Source organism: Protomyctophum bolini, assembly GCF_963924005.1.
Source record: "Protomyctophum bolini genome assembly, chromosome: 8".
Classification (NCBI taxonomy): Eukaryota; Metazoa; Chordata; class Actinopteri; order Myctophiformes; family Myctophidae; genus Protomyctophum; species Protomyctophum bolini.
This window is the reverse complement of record NC_137869.1, coordinates 31,347,259-31,359,876: the sequence shown is the minus strand read 5'-3', so window position 1 is coordinate 31,359,876 and position 12,618 is coordinate 31,347,259. Positions and strand designations below refer to the sequence as shown.

Here is a 12,618-nt window from a genome sequence, read left to right as displayed (position 1 = left end):
GTCCAATGAGTTAAGAAGCTCAATGGGCTACATCTGGGCACACTATCCGATATGTTGAAGTGTGTAACCTTTATTGGCCTCATGCATATTTATTGGTGAGGAGTCAGCATCTGCTGGATAAAAGGAGACACTGAAGCAGATGATAAGATGTTCCAAATAATAGCGTACATGTGCAATTGCTTCTTCTATCCAGTGGGTGGCGCCCTGTTTCAACAAATGAGCTGGTGCAACAGGGTGAATTCATTGTACAGCAGCTCGCTTGCGGCTTTTTGTCAACTTTTTTTCTCTCTCCACCGCGTACAGCACACACACAGCCTGCTGCAATTATTTCGCCAAGAGAAAGGAAGTAGCGACGGGCTAGCAGCTAGCTGATCTATAGCCAATCAGTACTCTCTTGGAAGGATGCACCTTTCCTTTGATCCTCTTTCATTTCAAAGAGAACTGATCTTCAATTAGCATAGACAATGAGATGGCAAGTAGGTAAGGATAACGTTTTAGTAGGGTCATTCTTTCCCAAGCCGGTTTCACACTGATTCAGTAACATTCAGTCAGTGTTGATCTTTGTCTGGAACGGTAACGTCTGCTCTGGTCTGTACTATAGTCCGTTGTTAGCCTGTCTGCTATAGTACTGAGGAGGTTACTGATTTCACCAAAAGAGAAGAACAAGAAAAAAGACCTTGGAAACGGCGACCAGAATCTTCAGTCAGTCATATCGCGGATAATGCAATAAAGGATTATTCCAAGGCAATGAGAAAGACGACGGAGAAAGGTAAATATATAAAAAGTTGCTTATCTCGCTGTACGTGCTTGTTTTGGCTAGACAAGCAAGCCAATGAACTTGTCAAAATATACATTATGTTCTATTGCTCCAAGCAGCACAGTTTTGTCTTAACATTTTAGCCTATTTTAGAAGGCTTTTGATGGTTTTATTCCAAAGATTAGTATGTAATGTATGACAATACTTTTATGTGTTAAGCGTATACGACTCAGTCTACTGAGTGAGACAGTAATTAAGGTTTGACAAAACGGACTCGTCCTACAACATTTACCTTAATGGTTTGTGAGTAAGTTGAGAATGTAGGCTAACTTGTTGCAATGACGTTATTGCAGTGATGTCCCCGTAGCCTGCTAAGCCCTGCTTCATGTTAATGTAACTATAACGTCATACAAAGACGTGAAAGAGACTCCCTTTGGCATAATTTTCAGAGTAGGCTACAGTTGAAATCCAGAAACGTTCAGGGTGTTGAGTTTGATGTAGACAAGCATTTCAAGTCTAATTGAAAATAAATGGTGTTTGACATTTGATTTTTACATTTTGGAGTTACAGTAATTGTCAGACTGTAATTGTAGAGTTTGTGATGATTGCTGTGAACTATGATAAACCCCTGTGGTTAGCATTAAGTGAAGAAAAGTCTGAAATAACATTAACATTGACCTACCTTCTGGGGCTTTGTTTTTGAAAACACTAATGCACTGTACTATTTTTAAGTTACCATCATGATATGGGATACAAGAGTGCAACAAATTACACAGTATACATTTCACTTTCTAGTACTTGGAGATATTAGGCAGGTGGCATAAGCTTGTACCAAATACACACACACACACACACACACACACACACACACACACACACACACACACACACACACACACAGTGGAACTGCCATTTCCAGCTCTAGTAGCTACAGCACATGACTAATGTCTGGGTGGTGGAAAAAACTAATCACGTCATAAAGCTCCAAATAGGAACAGTACAATTAGGTTTACATGGATTTCACTTCAAAGCTCCTCTCTGTTTTGCTCTTTATTTGGTCTATATATTGTGGCGTGTTGTTGCAGTGGCATCAGTGCGGCGGTAACATTTACCAAGACATTTCCTCTTGATGAAATAATGTATTTACACTTCCCTCCAGACAGGCTCTTAGCTCTGTTGGCCAGGCCTATGTTGTATGCACACTTGCACACTTTGCACAGACTAGTTAAATCCCTCTATGTGACATTATGTTCATCTATACACTGATTCTGATGTTGATGTGATCCTTCCTCAAACCTTCAAGGAATGAGTAGACATTGTCTGTTGTTGTCTGGCAGGTTGGATCAGAGTACAGTGTGCCTTGATAGAGCATTGAATGAAGTTCACACAACTTTATAAGGTGCAGTGGCAGTGTGGCAGGCCTGCTTTCTGAGAATCTGGCAAAAAAAATCCACAGACATGTAAAGACCTGTGCATCTATGTACCAACCTGCTTATTGTGAGGATTTCTCTACCCTTCTGTTGCTTACACAGTATTACTGACCAAGAACACTGGGATGGGCTGGCTTATGTGTTGTCCTTCTTTTGTTACACTGTTGTAAAAACCCAGATCATATGGCTCTTACACATATTGTATGTATTGTTAGCGCCGTCTATGTCTGAATTCGGAACCCAAGCTTGAATAAGACTCAACCACTGATAAAGAAGTATCAAATCTGGTTTGCGCATCATAGCATTCCCAGCTGATTTTTGTTGTCTATAATGGGCTAAAACAGACAGATGGACAGCTAGTAAAGTGCACACTATACTGTAGAATCTCTCTCCCCTTTTAAATGGTGCAACCACTTCCTGAAGTGACTGTGTGTGGGTGGGTGTGTGGGTGCGTCTGACACACGGTAACTTTGTCATTTCTCAACCATTTCGGACACGGAGTTGCACCACTTACTTCATATGGGTGTGATTTTTATTTTATTTGGTAGAGAGATATAGTATCATCATTTTGCATCTTTGTGACAGGCCTAAACATTCTCCCCTTCCTCTCCACACACAGGAACAGTTTTGACAAATTTCCCCCTTACACACAAGATCGGTATCGGCCGATCATGAGAAAAACAATCTGTGATCTGGGTCGGTCCCAGAAAACAAAGGTCTGCCGGGCTCGAGAATCGAACACAAAATGTTGTTCATTAGTATTATTGAATCCATACACTTTCCACGTCCGATGCAGCTTGATTTGTGGTGGATAAACTGAGTAACCTTGTGCTGTACAAGTGTGGAGGCCTAGATTCTATTTCAAATGTAAACAGTACCAGCCAGCGTAGAGCCCAGTTACATCACATGTGCAATTTTGAGATAACCTCGTATATCATCCCATCCCTAGTTTTGAGCCCTGTTTTTGAGTAAATGGGAATAGATGAATGGATGGGAGAGACAAGAAGAGAAGAGGAGATCACAAGGGAGAAGTGGGACTCAGGATTGGCAAGACTTGACAAGATTTGTGTGTCACGTAAATGTGCCATAATCCCATATGTGGGCACTGAAGTCCAGCAGTGTGACAGTCAGGAATGCTGTTGGGTGTGTCATATGGGGGGTGGTGAGATGGCATGGGTGGTTGGTTTGTGAACAATCCCACTGGATTTTATGTGTGTGAGAGAGAGACACAGAATGCTTGATTTTGGCCCTGGCAACATGGCTCATTCAATGTGGGCAAACCAAGTTTATGGCTTTATAAATAGGCCCAGCAGCTGTAATTGTAGGGTGTAAGTGAGGAAAAAAGAAGACGGTCTGTTTAGGGATGACCTATTTGTTTTGCATTAATTACAATGAAAATAAATATAATTATGATAGGATCATTGTGATTATGGTGATTAATGACAAAACTCTAGGTGTTTTTATACCTTATTGAAAGGATAAGCCCCTTGAGATGTCGCATCTCATTTTAGAGGGGGTCCTCAACACAGATACATGTACAATACAGTTCACAAAGCAGTACAACCATACACACAGACAGGACAAAACAAAACAAGACGGAACAAAGCTCTTCCAAAGATAGCTCCCACCCACTGTTTCAACCCTAAATAGCAGAGTTCATATGGGGAAAAAAATATATACCCTTTGCACAATAAGACCATGTTATTAGGCAAAAACTAAACAAAAGCAAACAAGCAATTTGACTGTGATTACAATGATTGTAATAGTCGGCAAAGTCTCAGCCTACAGGCATGGAAGACCACTTATGGAAAGACCAGTTAAAAGTCATTTTCATTGAGCCTGCGGATCGTGAATGATTATGATTTTGCATTTAGGTTAATCTACAGTGAGTGATAACGTATCATTGTCCACAGCATGGACTGTTTACACCAGCTCTCAAACAGCAGGCTCTGGCTGGAGTGGAGCCTGGAGTGAGAAAGCTGTCAGTAAAAAGGTGTTCTTACCCTCAGACCCCCTTTCCACCAGTTGGTTCCCAATGGGAACCGGTTCAGTTATTTTTGGTTCTTAGTCCATGAGCCGGAGCTCCCAAATTGGTGGGAAAAACTAGACCTATATTAAATTGTTTATAGGATTCCAATTTTGGAGCTCTGGCTCATGGACTAAGAACCAAAAAGAACTGAACCGGTTCCCATTGGGAACCAACCGGTGGAAAGGGGGCCTCAGTGTAATACAGTCAGGAACAATGTTTACTTCTCATCATCACATGCATGATGCAAATCTATGGAATGTAAAGGGTTAGCAAGCATTTGATCTACCGTTGTTTTAACAGTAGCCTAGTGTTAGAAACAACTGTACAGTAGCTAGGTCAGCAGTTAGCCTAGTTTACAGCTACCCCCCCACCCTTCTTTGCTGAGTCCAGTGACAGGTGCCGCAGCAGTACTGCTATAGTCAGTCCTGATTATAGAAAGTTCAAAGATATACTGTAACCTTGGATTTTCCGCTCTTTCTCCACTACTGCCACTGCAGTCCTTGAATAGAGGTGGGTGTGTATGTAGTATGTACAGTATATGCAGACGGGATGGTCCACTGTGGTCAGTGATTCTGTCCCTTGGTTTTGTTTTTACTTATGCTAATGTTTTATTCTGTACTGTTGCACAGATTTATTTAAAATGTAAAGTGCAATATAAATAAAATGTATTATAATTAGCACTTTCCTGACTTGGTACTGCAGTGCTTCATACCCCAGTTCTGAGAGGGCTAAACCTGCTCATTTGGCCAACTAACATCAGACAAACATACGTAATGGGTATGATTGCCTTAATTTCTCTATTGGATTAACATTCCAATTAGATCATATGCTCTGTTATTTGTCATTATACATTCAGGAAGAAAGGCTTTAGTTGTCAGCTCAGCATTGAATCAGATTATCAATCAAATAGAAAGATAAGACTAGTCTCATGGCTGTGATTACACAGCTAACTAGAGAGAACAGACTAACAGAGTGAGTAAATGAAACGCTGACAAAAATACTGTCAGCAGATAAATTGACAATTCACTGTAAACAACAAATCAAATTTAAATCCAAAACGGCATTGCCCCTGATGTTGGGAACTTGGCAGCTCTCTCCCTTCCAACATAGTGAATTAATTGCCACGCTTAATGTAATTAAAACAAGTACTGTTCACCATAACACAGATTTGAAAGAAGTTAAAGAAACCACTTCAGCCACTTGTCTGCCTTTCGTCTCATTGCTACCTGTATGGCTCTCAACTGTATTGTGTGTTAAACCAGGAAAAGACAGCAGTTATGCCAAATCACTATTACAAATAAAAAAATCTAGTCTCATAAATATTGGTATAATCAATATTTTCCCCAGTCCTAGTATGGCTTTCTGAATGTCCTTCTCTATTTGTGTACTGGATGGTATACTGTGTACTGTATAAGCTGTGAAAGTAATATACATTTTACATCCTGAACCACAGCTTTTGAGTGGCAGATATGAATATGAGCCTGGATACCACAGGCCACGTTCCACTTTCATGTACATGGAGACCACCTGCTCTTTCTATGAAATGGATCGACTGGGGAAGCTGGTGAAAGCTGTGTGGGTGAAAAGCTGCGAACCCTGATTGATTTCATCTCATGATGAATTAGTCATGAAGGGCAGGCACAGATTAAAAAAGAGAGGAGACGACTTAAAGGACAGATTGATACAAGAGAGTCTTGTAACAAGGGAGATATGGACTAGTGTCATTTAGGTGCAAGAACTGATACTTTCCAATAGAACAATTTGCCCGAAGCAAATCTGAATATAAAATTTCACAGTATATTAATTTATGTAAATGAATACAATATTTACAAATTCTGAGGTAGCATTGCTATAACTCCAGTTTAAAAGTTAAGCAATTATTTTGCTGAAATCTAACAATACTTTTTTGCTTTGCACTGGCATTAAGTGGAAGTTATCAGGCCATCATTTACATAATTAAACCTTTTTGAAATGTTAAATCTGTTTTCATGGTGTGGCTCCTAAGGGGCGAGCCACATAGAAGAGCGTTCGTGTGTTTGTCTGTCCACGGCTAATCTCACAAACCACTAGGCCGATCAGTGCCAAATTATTTGTGCACGCTGCCAGTTGGCCATGGACTTTTTTTTAAATGAATTCTTATCCCATGTGAACTCATAATTTCAGATCCACCATCCCACCAATCTGCCTACATGATGTCAGAGACCATTGGTCCCCGCCTTGTTATTTCACATGGCACTTTTATATTTGATACACCACCACACGTCATGTTTGTTGTTTTGATAGAAGCTATATAAAGTTTTATACGTCTATTGAGAGAAATGGGCTTTGAGTGTCTTGTGTCTGGGTTTCAGTTGGCTGTGGACAAGAGCTACACTGTACAATTCTCTGTGGACCCGTAATGGGTAGATTCTGGTTATATTATTCGTGCACCCTCAGAGTTAAATTAATGCTGAGGATTTTACTGTGTAGCCTGGCTCATTCCTCTGTCCTTCCCTGTCATTCAACGGCACCAGGGAGAGCGGCCTGAAAAGCAGGGCAGGGGGAAAAAAGGATGAAACTCAGCCAGGCAAAGCGACATGGGTGACGAAACGTTCCCACTAAGTGTGCCCGCCAGGTTTGAGGCTGGTACTGTTGTGGTCCAACAGTGCTGGCTGGCTGGTGCACTACACAGGGAGAGAAGCAAGGCTTGACCCTGGCTCCAATGCTGGTATGGACAGAATACTACCAAGGCCAGAGGCTACACAGTAAAAGCCTCAGTTTTCATTTAAGTCAGTGTACAAATGTAACCAAACCGACCCCTTAGAGTTATTAGTGGCAGCCAATGTGTTAGTAATTATCCTATATTAAAAGTGGCTAAATTGGGAGGGAGGGTGGGCAGGTGGGCCACATCCACGTCACTCTGACTCAAGACATAAGCTTCCGATAATGTCCATTATAGGCATATATGGTGTATGTAGGAGTGAGGGCCATGCACGTAGCGGCCTGGCCCTGAACTCTTCGGACTCTAGATACAGTATATGGGCTCTAAAACATTAGTAGAAAAATGGGGTAAAGATTAGCCAAGCAATGCAGGGATTTATCTTGTATGTATATATATATATATAGTATGACCTTATGTGGTATGGTTCAAGAGTTATAGTTCAAAAGGTGGCCTGTTATAACGTCACCACGAGGCCAATTAAAAACAATGTGTGGAGGTCTTTCCTTGGCCTACTGGGATTTGTGTGTGCAACGTTTCACGCTGTGTCGGTCTCAGTGCTCAGAGATGGCCAGTGGCGAAAACATTATTCCTGCCAGCCCTAGCTGTTACGGCTTGGCGGAGTTACACTAATAATTACATGACATTGTTGCGACATGATGTTACATCCACGAGTAGACCTGTGTAGTTGTGGTCTGTCTGTAGTTCATGGGGAAGACAATCCTACTGCACATGTATTGTGTAACCATGTATACAATTTAGCTATGTTTTTATTTCGACTTCAATCGAAACATTACTTAGCCAGGATGGACCAAGAACCAGGGACATGTCATTGTGGACAAGCTGCAGTACGAGTGGACTTTGTGTTTGGTGTTGGCCCTGGATACTGTTTGTGTCCCAGTCTGCAGCTGAGTCTAAACTGCAGACTGATGGATGTCTGGGCGGCCATGGGGAGTGACGGGACTGGAGAGAGGGCGAGAAGGAGAGAACAAAAGGACGAAAGGGAGAGAAGAGAAGAGAGACGCAGAAGCAGAGAAAGGAGGGAGGTACAGATGGAAAGAGAGATGGGGGGGGGGGGAACAGTAGACCTTGGCTGTATGTTCTCTATTGGCCAGGTTCAGCTTTGCTCTGTTTGTTTTTACTCTATTTTTACCTTCCAGTCTGCCCCTGGTCACTGCTGAATGACTCCATATGTAAGTTAGATTTCATCTGAGGGAAACCATTCAAATGTTCCTTCCAAGGGGGGTGCACTGGGAGGGAAATATACTTTGATCCATATGGTGTGTGTTGCTTAGTTCGGAGTGATATAGCGTCCAAACTAAATTGTATGTATATGTAGTTGTTTTTTCCCCTTTATTTTTTCCTTCATGTCATTCGATGTCAGAGTCAGACTGTAAAGTGTAACCCAATCACTTTTGTTCAAGCAATGTTATAAAAGCTCCATCTTCAAAGCCAGCTAAATGTGTGAGTTGAGTTCATTCTCCTTGGTGTGATATTCTGTGAGGAGCACCACAGGGAATATGACTGCAGTAGATCTCCCCCTCATTTCACCAAACAGAAAGCTCCTAATGTGCTGCTATTAAATAGCTAATTTTGTCCCACATCGGTGCTGCACAATCTACTAGATTTGCTCTGTGTCGTCATGCATAGTACTTAATTGTCTCTCTCATTAAACCTGCACATTTGTGATCGATGCAAGGCTACAATATTGATTCTGATGATAATTTCATTGCACGCTTTTATTCATGCAAAAATACATTGAAACATTAACATACCTACCCTATGTAGCTCAATACGGCATGGCACAAGAAAACTGAATTGCTTTCTAAAATGGCATCATCCAAATGTCATGAGACTTGTCATTGTGGCATGGAGGCTAGGTTAATGTGTGTGTGTGTGTGTGTGTGTGTGTGTGTGTGTGTGTGACGTAGTGCTAAGCATGAACTTGGTGCAGTGCAGTGTGTGCATCAGTGAGTATTCTGGTGCCACAATGGAGTCATGTGTTTGGGAAGTGTTTTTAGAGCAGAGTGGCCCACATGAGTGAGTGTGTACAATAATCCCTCTGTCTGCCTCCTTCACTTCCTGACCCCCCCCCCCCCCCCCCCCCCCGACAGACACGCACACAAACACCGGCCAACATCTTCAGATTGTGTCTGTGAATGTATGTGTGCTAGCTCAAAGAGAGGAAGTGTTTCCTTAGCGTGAGACCAACCTGGACAGCTGCACAGGTCAGTTTGCTGTTAAGCTCAATTTATACTCTGTATCTTCTACATTTTTTATCTCATGATTTTGGTAACTCATTTAGGTAACTTTTCACCCAGTGTCAATTGTCTAGTCACTAGACACTGAGTGTATCCTGGGCGCTACACTCTCTCTGCCAACCTGGGGAGAGCAACGGACTGACCTCATCATGTTTCCGTCAATGCATGAGCAGTGCAGTTCTTTTCACCGGACAGGGGGGAGTTTCCCCGGTTGGATGCAGCGTGTGGAAGGAACACATTATTCGAACCAGTTCCTTTCGCCTCCGTCAGGGGGAGGCAGTTTAGAGACTAGTATTACTGCATGTTTTTTATGAGGGTACCTACTACCTGCCCTAGGGGACACGGGGAGAACATGCAAACTGAAAAGAAATGCCATTTTGCCAACCCCACCTAGCCTATCTAGGGTATGGGCACTGTCCCTTGGCCGAAAATAACATATCATTTATTTGCGGCCAGCAACACTAATGCAGAGTATAAATCAGGCATTAGGCTGAAGCAAAACATTCCTCCAGATGCAATAGCTTGTGTTTCTAATGATATGTATGAGCACAAGTAAGCATAGCAATCAGTGGGTTTGCCTCCATGCACTCCTTGCCGGACCGGATGATCTGCCCACCCCTTCTTTTAAACAAATCTAGTCTTAATAGTCCAACATGATAAGGGCCACCCCTTCCAGCTAGTCGGCACTTGACTGAAGATTGCTGGGTACGGAAATGTAAAACTCCGGAATCCCCTGTCACCACCAGTCAGCATGAAATCCCAGGACAGCCAACCAGAGGCAGACAGTCAGCGTGGAATCTCAGTGCAGCCAATCAGATTTAGCAGAGTCTTCTGGATTCCATTAAGGAGAACATACTCGACTGTCGGTCTGGTGTATTTCTTGTGGATGTAGCTGCTTTACGTTTAGAGTTTCAGGCACATCATAGTATGATTGAAGACATTAATTTCTCTCCACCATCATGCATCATCTTTTCAGAGTATTGGCCACTATGGATGAAAGATCTGGGTTAAGAAACGGACTCTGACAGACAGTCAAGGACATGATACCGATTTTACATGTGCATTTGCATTGAAATGGCATTGAATGTTTTGTCTGTTGTAGGGCTGTGTGACTGATCTGGAATGGTTTGAATAAATGTGGAGCAGTTTTTAAGTTGTTGTGGGGTCTGCCCTCAGGTCTCATAAAAGACAGACTGGCCAGTGGGCACAGTGGCAGAAGAGGGGAGAATAACTTGTAAATCAAATATAACGGGACACAGGCTGTTTATATTAAACTCTCCACTCTTCTCCTTCTCCTCTCCCCTCATCTTCTCTCCACTACTCATTTCATCTCATTTAGACCCTGGCATCTGGACTGAGTTAAGCAGTGCCAAATGGGAGGCAGTGGGGGGCAGAACGGGGATAACAGTAGGGGGTCCAAGCAAGGGGAGGCAGTGGTGACGTGCTTACTGCATAGGGGGCGAAAGAATGGGGAGACGGTTTAGAAAACGGCGATGGGACATTGTGTGAGACAGTGGAGTTGGTAATATAGTCGTGTCAAGAGAACATGGGCTGTTGTGGGCATGGGAGAAAGAGAAGAAATTGCTTTTTTTTAAAGAGTGAGAGTAGAACACATGGGTGAGAGAAATATCCAGGCTTGCAGGATTACTGACCTGCTGAGAAAATCACATAAAAAAGGGGTTTTATTGAGCTGTGGTTCAAATTGGTGATGAATTCCCTGCAGCATTGGTTGAGAGGTCTAATGCACACACAGGCCTAGGAGCAGAACAGGGACAAAAGCCAGGGTAGGTAGTCCTTTTTAAATAAACTACACTGTGTTAACCACTTCATCTAATCTAATATACTTTGTTCAGTTTGTTGTATGACTGACGGATTTCAAGTAGATCAGCTATTTTGGAAATTGATTTGGAAAATTCTGCCTATAATGACAGCAAGTGAAAGTGGTTAATTTAACAATCAAGATGTTGCAGTGTAGTATTTTTCACATGCTCGTACATCAATCCAAACCCCAAATAATTTCTTTACTCTCTTTCTAATGTCTATGTCTTTCCCTCCCTTTCCATGCATGCCAGACAGAGACCTGTGTGAAACACAGAGTCAAGCTGACCTCTAAGCGAGGTGAAATGTGGCCAGCTTGCATCAGTTTGTCAATGCATAATTCAGGCGCATGCATATCATCTGCACTGACAGATCAATACGGCACACTCAGATGACCTTTGAGGTATTGATTATCGTTATGGAGGCGTGGGTTGCGCTAATCTGTTATGACAGACATTCCAGCTGGAGTGATTTCGCTAGTCACAGGAATTTGTACAAAATGTTAATTTAAGTACATGGAACCACATGGACCCTAATTTAGAATTGTCAGTGTAGGAATACTGTAGCAAGCAGTGCAGGCATTGTTAACGTTTTGTGTTTTTTGTCCTCACTTGTAATAGACTTGCTGCTGTATAATTAGGCTTGGGGTTTATGGATTGAAATGGTGCCTTTGTTCTGTTCCCTTTCTATCTGTTTATTCGTGTCAGGGAAGAGGACTCAGGCCGTGGACTCGGTCTGTGCCGTGAATGGACAAGGGCAACATCAACAAGTCAAATGCGGAATCCCTGCAGATTCTCCGTTCTTTAGCCTCCTCTCTAGACAGAAGCAGCAGATGCTCCCCAGCTCTGCTTTTGTTGTTCATGGCCGGCCGGCCAGAGGTCTGACTTAAAGACGAGGGGGAGGAGAAGAGTTTAAAGTACCCCCCCACACCCCTACTCTCTTTCTTTCCGCTTTTCTCTCTCCACCTCTGTCTTTCTGACTGGCCCGGCTGGCGTCTGTTGGATGAGTTAAATCCCTGATTGAGCCGTTTCTAGGCCACATGGCTGCAGTGGGTGGTGCTTCGGTCCATTCACAGACACATAGGGTGCATCTGCACTCCATAAAGACCCCCAACGCTGAGGGTGATTTACCTCCACATCAAGCGCTCTCCTGCACCAATATGCACTGAGCAAATGTATCCCCACACCACAACGCTCCCTCCACAGTCCACACACAAATGCTACTGTGTCTATATAAAGCACACGCACGCACGCACAGTGGGCCTACTCTGTATTTCACTTCTTCTCCGTCTCTCATTGTGCCTGAAGTACAATGCAGCCAGCTTTGGCTGAGTCCCTGCACTCCCATCCCCTCTCATGTCCATTAGATCAGCCAGAGAGAGCGGTGGTGGTGATGCATACTACTTTAGTGTCCCTGCTGGGCATCACTTCCCCTGAGAAGACAGGATCTGGCCTCGTCTGTTTGGTTCTACAGCAGAGTGACTTATCTGTCCTGACAACTGGCAAGGAAAATAGACTTAAACGTAGGTAGACTTTCAATGAAGTGATAGCGATCATGCTTTCATGATGATGTCGCGAAATTAAACTAAGTAATAAAGCGACAAAGCGTGCTGCCTGTGGTTCCAT

At 42.9% G+C, this 12,618-nt stretch overlaps 1 protein-coding gene across 1 annotated transcript in view; it reads left to right on the top strand.

Annotated features, from left to right (window-relative positions):
- Positions 1–335: 335 nt before the first annotated feature.
- LOC308319419 (myosin IXB) overlaps positions 336–12,618 on the top strand; it is a 78,276-nt gene continuing 65,993 nt past the window's right edge. The window contains 1 exon segment of the mRNA XM_080769484.1: positions 336–769. The gene's annotated coding sequence lies outside the window, so the exon portion shown is untranslated.